Here is an 8,431-nt window from a genome sequence, read left to right on the forward strand (position 1 = left end):
GTCAAAATCAATGGATACCAATACCGGCTTTTGAGTAAAATCTGTTTGCGATACATGACGGATCAGCTCACACTCAACTTCGGAAACGGAATTACTACCCTAAACTTTAAGTAGAAACCCTGGAACTTGGGGCAGTGTTAAATACCACCATCACGACATGACATACCAAGTTTCAAGAGTTTTCATGGTGTGAAACACCATCAAAATCGACCTATACCAGCAAAGGTCGACTAAACGCATATTACGGTAATCGAGTTCAGATATAGATACGATTGTTACATCACACCTTAGGGGCGACCAGCCATATTTGCCCCGCTTGCCCGGCCATTTTACGAATAGGAGAGAGTAAATCACCGTTTCTCTATTGTGCGCGGCTTTGAGAGAATAGACAGTGAAAGCTTGTTATGAGCGCTACCGGGGCATGCCCCGGCTAGGCATTCTCAAATCGAAAACACGGAAGAGAATTCGATTTTCGCAGAGACTTCGCTATATATGGGCATTTACAAGCGAAAGGACAAGAAGAATACGATTTTCGCTGTGATTTCGGTATATATAGATTGGTGTGCGTCTATAAATGGTAAAGAATTGTTATTGAACAGAATATTAGGTGGGGCAATGCCCCAGTTGCCCTATAGGACGAACCGCCACTGATAGACTGCTACATTTTCAATTTTAACATCCAAAGCTCTAATTCATTGGTAATTTGGTATTTAACCGTTGTTTCCGGAATCCCAAGAGGTTCCATGGAGGCCAGGACACTCAACTCATACATATGATTTGGGTTGTAAGTTAGTGTCCGATTGTGGTCTACTCAATACCTAAGTGTTGTACGTTTATATAGGCTCCGTAAAGCGGCGTCTTTCAAAAGCCTAGAACGGAAGTGATTCGTGCTATAAATCGGCAGATCAGGAGACGCAATAAGAAATATCGGCCTGATGTCAATGACCATAGTTGTCGAAACACTATGAATTCCAAAAATATCAGCAAAAACAATGATATTTCGACATGATACTCAATGTGGTCACCGTCACCTTATTGGATCGCTTACTCACGGCGCTGCAATTGTTCGAAACGATGTCGATTTTAAACTCTGGAGTGCCAGTATATCATGACCGGATAATCATTTATATTTTCGGAATCCCCGCAACATAGATTTTCGATTGAGACTGGTTTATCAAAGTATCGTGCGCGTCGCTATAGCTACGAAATAATCTCAATATTAAAAGACTGTTCCCGCCGCTTACTATTTTTCTGCACATACCAGTTGCCAGTTTATCAACCCAATCGGCAAATAAAACTAGCTTAGACATTCATAATCATTAACCCTGCCAAAGTTAATGGTTCATCGCTATTATAAAATCATATTTTGTCTCGCTAATACCCCATACTCAGTTGATAGATTGTGAAGCATCCGTCTGCTGCTAATGCAGTAACACGCAGGTTTCGGCTAACTGGATTAACTTTTTTTCAAATATCAGTGATATTGACTCAAACATTCACTTAACTTGCAAAAGTAGTTGTGTAGACTAGTTATGAGATACTTTCACCGGTCCGCGGACCAGAGACGGCCGAGTCCGTCATGCATATGCGATACCTATGTATTACAGCGTTGGTGATGACTCGAGTCAGCTATTTTGTATGACTTGACTTGACTCGAGTCACTTTGGCAAAATAACTTGACTTGACTCGGTGATTCAGAACTGTGAATTGACTCTTGACTCGGAGCAAAATTTACGAGTCAATTTCAATTGAACAAGTAAACGGTGTCGATTAAATCACTGTATCTTGTGTATGTTCGTATTGTTCGCGTTACGCCGGTGCCACTTGGGATCCTTTGAGGGCAACAATTCATTCGTGATTGTACAAAATGTTCATTTCATCGATCCGCCATTGTTGCATACGGGGGCTACGATTACATCGCAAATAAATCGACCGCAAACTAAATGATCACAGCTTTCGTTGTCGTAGTGCAGTAGTGGATTAATCTAATAGCAACGCATCTTTGTTTCTTAGACGGCTCAGTACTTACATTGAGTCGTACTCGTCATGATCAACCCTCTTGTATGATTTTAATCGAACGAATATAGTTTATGCGTTTATATTCTATCGGATGTGTTGATGCGTGGATAGTGTATGCACCATATCAATTAGGTTTAACTTCTCGAGGCTTCATATTCGATGCTCAATTTTGGCCGATATCATACTGTAGCATGTGGCTATACAGTTACCAACATATTTCATTAGCAGTTCTACGTGTGTGAGAGTGATACAACGCATTTTGGCCTGTATATTTAACTTGATATTCGTTATTTGATTCAAGACAAATGGCTAGCAAAATGGAATGACTTCGAATCATCACTCATACTTCGAAAATTCAATTTGACTTGAATTGTGACTTGACTTGTGACTTGACTTGACTTGACTTGACTTGACGCGAGTCACCTTCGAAAATCGATTGACTTGACTCGACTCGAGTCAAAATGTGCAATGACTCGAGATGACTCGTCACTCGAAGGTACTGACTTGATCCCAACAATGATAACTGTAAATTTAAATATATGTCGCGACCCAGACCGGAAGGTCCCACGACCCAAATCTTAGTCGCGACTCGCTATTTGAAAACCCCTGATCTACTAAACATGTCTTGTTTACAGGTAAAGAGGATTGACTCCGCCTTCCAAGTGACTATACGCATTTACCGAACCGTCTATCTTTATAGTTAAGATATCATATATTCAGTGATTATGTCACGGATACCTCAACACCTATTATATATATATATAGATAGCCGACGCATATTCGTCTTCAAATGATATTTCCGTAAATTTCCCTCCTTAGATCTAAAGCAATACTCCTCCCTCCTACAAATACATTTGACTAGACATGCAACGAGCAATCACGAGTAAGTTCCACGAATCGTACCAAGTATCTTACTATTCATTCTAGAAATAGCCGTGAGGAATGGCAATACATCGCGTCGTATCGGAATGTGAACTTATAGTTCCCAGAGCAACTCTTGCTTATCTGCGGTTACTTGGGCGAAAATCGTACGTTGCGTTTGGCGGTCCATAAACTTTACAGAGTCAAGTCGAGCGAATTCTGGAAGAGGACATTGTGTCTGATGAATCGCATAACCTGACGAAAATTAAAATGAATTCCGTAACGGCCCTTACCCGGGCGTATTTTTTACTATCAATCCGCGTATCCACCGTCCGGATGCAGCATTAAAAGCTATCATCATGCTATATGGTCGCAGCTGTGGTAAATCCTGTGGGACCTATTTTAGAAAGTGATGACGACGCTTAATTCTGCATTAAAATAACCCGTTGACTCTAGAGAATGAGGGGCTGGGAGAACGATTGGTCATGTGTATGAGAATCTCCCGTGCGGTCTGGAATCTGTGTCAACACTTTGCACAATTATTATAAGTTTTTAAAACATATGGCGGATCGTAAAAGTGTCACATACTGTAATTTTATTACAGAAAATAGAGGCAATACTACACTTGGTTTAAACTTCAACATGCATTTTCTCCGGACAAAAAAACTGAAACTAATTAGAAAAACTCAAAGTAATGATACTGACTATTAGAAGAAAAATACAAATACTATTACTAAAAAGTTGAAAATATATTTCATGTCTCTTGTCCAACAGTAGTCTGCTAAAACAGCTCTATCGCTCAAAAAAGTGAGAGACCAGTTTTCGAGATAAGGACATGCAATGTGCTGCCAGATTACGAAACGATAGGTCGATGCTGGATTGCGAGACGGTAGTTCCAAACGTGTTGATAAGCCATATTTACTGTGATGAAATATGTATGGACAATAATGCGGCGTGAACGGAACCACGTAACCAGCCAACTAAATTATATTGACCGATAGTGTCCTGGAAAATCAATTTACCCAGGAGCGGGCGACTTCTCCAGATTCATATGAAAAAATAAAGTAGGCCTACCTGGATTATTGAATCATTTAAGCGACTTTTTGTATCAATAACGCGACGCCTCGGATCCATATTAACCGATAGAGCACAGGTGACCTCAAATGGTCCCATCGTTTGATTGTTTTAGTTTTATGGTTGTGGGTAGGAGGCAAGTGCACCTTCAGTGCCGCTGGCCACCTCCGTGGTATTATTCAAAACGATAGCCGAAGAATTACACCATTCTGATAACCCTTCTTATTCTTCCGGATCGGACGACTGGTAGCAATGCTCATTTTTAGGCTTTTTGAAGACGCCGCTTAGGCGGATCAAAGGGCGATGTTCTTTTAATTTCGTGCAGATATCTTGATCGTGCTGGGATAAATATTACATTTATTTGGATTCCAGGTCAATGCGGGATTGGATTCAACGGTATAGCCGATAAACTCGCCAAGGAAGCGGATACGTTTCCAACACAACGATTATCCAGCGACATCCCACTCTCCCTACAAGAGGCCGAAATACTTATCAAAGAACTGACTCACGAACGATGGAAAAACAGATTTGAAACGACTGATTCCGAAAATATCTATAAGCGAATTCACGCCGCACATGATATCTCGCAGCCACTGGAACTATCAAGAAGGGAAACAGCAATATTATTACGGCTTCAGAGTCAGACTGGGCATTGCAAAAAACGGGCACGACGATGGCCTTTGTGCAGCATGTGGCGTTATAGAGACGGTTGAGCATTTCTTGTTACAATGTTCTCGATATAGCTCTCAGCGTAACTATTTTAAGGACATAGCACTAGGAAACAATGTGTCCATAGACATTGTGTCACTTCTCGGCAACCCTTACACAGTTTTGCCTGTGATTGATTATGTTTTCATCACCGAGAGGCAACTATAATACAGCAGGAGAATCGAGTACACATTAGGGCTCTTCAAAAATGTCTTTTTTCTCAAATCGCACTGGCTACTTGATAAAATTGTTAGGTTACCTAATTTAAGCCTGCACACCAAATTTGGTTCAATTCCGACCAGTAGCCGCATTGCTACAGGAGAAGAAAGTTTCTATTTATGATATAAAAATAAACAACAGAAAATTTGAAAATTTTCTGCTCACCCCATGAAAGGGTTAGGGTGTCTATAGAAACGATGTTCACCAAATTTGGTTCAATATCAACCAGTAGAAGCGGAGTTATTGCCGTCGAAAAATTTGGATTCCAGTAAAATAGTATTTGCGGTGGGCACCATTATAATAAATAATGAAAGAATTGGTCACCGTAAATACTATTTTATTCATAATCCAAATTTTTCGACGGCAATTACTCCGCTTCTACTGGTGTGGCGAGATAGCGCAGTGGTATAGTCCGCGGCTGCAACACCAATGGGTGCGGGTTCGAGTCCGACCGAGGTCGACTTCAGAATTCCGATACATAAGTGTTAGAGGTTTACCTAGGCTCCTCCTCGCCACCTCACCCGCGTAAGCGGTGTCTTACTAAATGCCTAGAGGTGGGCCGTGCTATAAGTCGGCAGTTACGGAAAATTATTAGCAATATCGGCCTGGTGTAAATGACCATAGTAGCCAGGGTTGTAATGACTCGAGTCATGACTCGATTCGAGTCACGATTTTCGGATGACTCGGCTCGACTTGAGTCATTTTCTCAAAATACGGAAATGACTCGACTCGATTCGAGTCAATCTGTGTACTGACTCGACTTGGACTCGAGTCATTGCGCATGACTCGAAGCAAGTCATTGACTCGAGATTCAGACGGCCAAGACCGACATTTCATTGTAATTTCGAAGCCAACACATTATTGGGATTTCGTTTGTTGGTACTGGTGCTTGAAAATGCGACCAGAAACTGCTAAAAGTGAGGAAAATTGATATATTATAAATGCGAACCATTCAATATCACCAAACAGAGTTAAAAAAGTGGGTTTAGGAAGACTTTAACTGGAAACTGAGCAGTCAACACAATGACTTGGACTCGGACTCGAGTCATAATACAATGACTCGGACTCGATCCTCTGTTCGCTGACTTGGACTCGGACTTGACTCGGTGGGAATTGAAAATGACTCGACTTGACTCGAGTCAAAAATATAAAAGTGAGATTGACTTGTGAATCGGACCCTTGTGACTTGGTTACAACCCTGATAGTAGCCGACAAACACCATGGTGAACATCGTTACTGTAGACACCCTAACACTCTCATGGGGTGATCAGAAAATTTTTTATATAATAAATAGAAACTATCTGCTCCTGTAGCAATGCGGCTACTGGTTGGAATTGAACCAAATTTGGTGTGTAGGCTTAAATTAGGTAATTTTATCAAGTAGTATCAAGTGCGATTTGAGAAAAAAGTCATTTTTGAAGAGCCCTAGTCCACATGCCTACAACACTTTGGTCTGGTGCACAAGGCCGTAGCTGCTAAGCACCGTAACTCCAATATACATACATACATACTGTCCTGACTTAGACCCAATATCCAATGACCAGGAACGCAGAACGCTGAGTCCAATACTACTTTAATATTAGCGAGACGTACAACTTAACAGCAACTCGGCAAATAAGGAATGAACATACCCACGACAGCGGGTGCTATATAAGGCAGCGTAATAATTACATCAACAATGATTACTAATTTTTGGTTTCAAGTATTTTATTCATCCATGTATCATGGGAAAGGAAACATGAAATTGAAAATAAATACATTCGCGACTTAGGTCACCTCGAATATAAATGAATATAAACGGATCAATACCCGCCATTTACGGTGGCGGGAACAAGATTGAATTAAGCGATAAATATATAGACGAAAATCACACACATGAAATGCGATATTAATTATAGAACAAGGTCAGGGAAGGACGGGACCAGTTCGCCGGAAGAACATGAAAATTAGGCAAAAGACCCCCACCACAAACACCACGGTACATGGTGATGGGGGCCGACAAATAACAAAACAAAAACAAAAAACAAGGAGCGAACTGGTGAGGTCCGACTGCAGGCATTACAAAGTAGCCATTATAGTGTTAGGTTTAACATATGAGGGGTGGAGGACTCCTCCCACTAGCATTTGGGAACCGCTATGGTTATCGAAATCAAAAAAATCAATAATAAAAATCCCGTTTATGTTAATTTGGGGAGGAGCCCGTGACAAATCTGGTGTCCATGTGCCTGCAGTCGAACCCCGTGATGGCTAGTGGTAATCCAGGCTAAAAACAAAGAGCCACTCAGAGTGAGAGTTAAGAAGAGAGAGCGAAAAGCACATGTGCGCGCCTAACGCGGCGCGGCAAAAAACACAAAAATGACGTGAAGGAGAAGACAAGAAAGTAAACATTGAGTGGAAAAGAAAAGAGTCAAGTCCTCTCGTTGCCTCGAAAACCACACCAAGCCTTCCAGACCCGATGTGATCCGCGCTGAGAAGCGACTACGGCTCGCTCGGAGACCAGCCTGGACTCGAAAAGAGAAACACCCATCGCCCGTAGTGTGGCCAGGTTCCTGGGATGGTAACTTCCCAGGGACCCGACCGCGAACGTGTGCATCTCCACGGTCTTGGCCGTAGCAAGACGCAGGGAGTGACAGAGGTTCTCGTACTTTGCGTGATTCAACTCGACGGCGGCGTCCATGCTGGCTACTCCATTCTCGAAGGGGCACACCACATCGATGACCAAGACCCGGCGAGCATCCGCTAAGATGAGGTCGGGCCTCAGTCGCCTGTTGGCCAATGTGGCGTGCTCCTCGCAAACGCGGTCCACATCGCATCTGGAAAAAGAAGAAGAGCTTGGTATACTATCCAGGAGCACCCCAAGCACCGAATTGTGTCTGTTTGTGATGATATCCATCACTGGCAGGCAGTGGTTCAGCACGTGGGGCAGGGTCTCGGTATGCTGTCCGCACTTGCAGCAGACCACACTTGGCTCCACACGTTTCCTAAACCGACCCCGGATCGACCGGAGCGGCAGAAGATTCAGACGAGCTTTAAGCATCCAGCTACGCTCGACTGCCGTCAGTACGTTGGAAGACCGGAGGAAGCGGTTGGAGCTCCCGTACCGGCTGTGGCACTCCACAGTTTTGCCCTGGTCGGGAAGCTCCATCCACCGTGTCTTCCAACGTTGGTTCACCTTAAGGTGGAGGAATTTGGTCAAACGACCCAAATCCTGACAGCAGTCGGCGCCCAGTGCCAACTGATAGAGCCCGTCTTCGGTCACGAACCAGCGAGCACCCAGTCGCTTAGTAACGGGTCGGACCTCGGTCCAAAGCCCGTGGGCGTCTCCGTATGCCCTGGAATCGTGCCCTGTTAGACTCACGCAGTTTAAAAACTCGACTGGCAGGGTCTCCGACGCCTCTGAGACTCGACAAGTTCTCCGGACGACCAACGCCAACCTCCCACGCGCAACCGCCCGCACAGAGGGGTCAGTGGAATTGACCATCTTGATGGCCTGGGAAAGCCTCAACACGTCCGCTTCGCAGCAGAGGTTGGTGATTCCCAGACCGCCAGA

Source organism: Botryllus schlosseri, chromosome 6 (assembly GCF_051294905.1).
Source record: "Botryllus schlosseri isolate E-star chromosome 6, Bs_hap1, whole genome shotgun sequence".
Taxonomy (NCBI): Eukaryota; Metazoa; Chordata; class Ascidiacea; order Stolidobranchia; family Styelidae; genus Botryllus; species Botryllus schlosseri.